General features: G+C 32.8%; 1 non-coding gene across 1 annotated transcript; it reads right to left on the minus strand.

The window, feature by feature from the left end:
• Window positions 1-279: 279 nt before the first annotated feature.
• On the minus strand, window positions 280-415 carry LOC118538748 (U4 spliceosomal RNA). The gene has a single exon (XR_013449416.1). It is a non-coding gene; the product is annotated as a U4 spliceosomal RNA (small nuclear RNA).
• Window positions 416-877: the final 462 nt, after the last annotated feature.

Genomic DNA, 877 nt, shown 5'->3' on the forward strand with positions numbered 1-877 from the left:
CTGAAGGAATTAGTATTTTTTATAAAAGAGATGTTATACAAGGGAAAATATATGTTAGAGCAATTATATTAATCTCTAAGCATATAAATAAAAACTAACTAGCCACTTAACTGCTACTGTTCTTTTCTTTTGGCACAATTTAGCAATTACTGCATTCACCCTCTGTTTCTTTCTTTAAAGAGCATGTCTATAAAATTAATGAAGCTTCTACTCCCTGTTGAACATACAGATTTCACAGAAGCAGGGGAAATAATCATCATTCCAATGAGCACAGGCATTTGTACATCTACACCTATACTTGTATCTAGCTCTATATTCATATTAAATGTGTTCACTTTTGAGAAAAGTTTTCAATTGGCAATAATCGCGCCTCGGATAAACCTCATTGGCTACGATACTGCCACCGCGCAAAGCTAAATGTGTTCATTTTTGAAAGTATATACTCATTTTTTAAAGTATATAGATAGCTATAGTGAAAAAAATCCTTACCTTTCTAACTTCTAATAGCTTGATAAGACTATGAATATGGACAAGACAAACATAGATATACATACATGTATATGGGCTTTTCATTTCTAAAATGGAAATAATATATATGTGCTACATTTCTAGCATCATTCCTTGTTTGGCATCCATGTGTTTGTGTTGTCAATTACAGAAGCACTCTGATTTTATTTTGGGGAATTCTTATTGAGTTAAATCTTGGTGAGTCTTCAAATCAAACATTCTATGTTCCTCCTGCTCAAAGCGCAGATAACCAGATAAGCCAATTGGAGGATTTATCTCTATATTTTGAATCTTGACTGGTTGCCTTTGACTGTGAGCATTTTCTCACTTTATCCAATGTGCCATGCAAATATTTTCTTTTTAAGCCTGC

Source organism: Halichoerus grypus, chromosome 6 (genome assembly GCF_964656455.1).
Source record: "Halichoerus grypus chromosome 6, mHalGry1.hap1.1, whole genome shotgun sequence".
NCBI lineage: Eukaryota > Metazoa > Chordata > Mammalia > Carnivora > Phocidae > Halichoerus > Halichoerus grypus.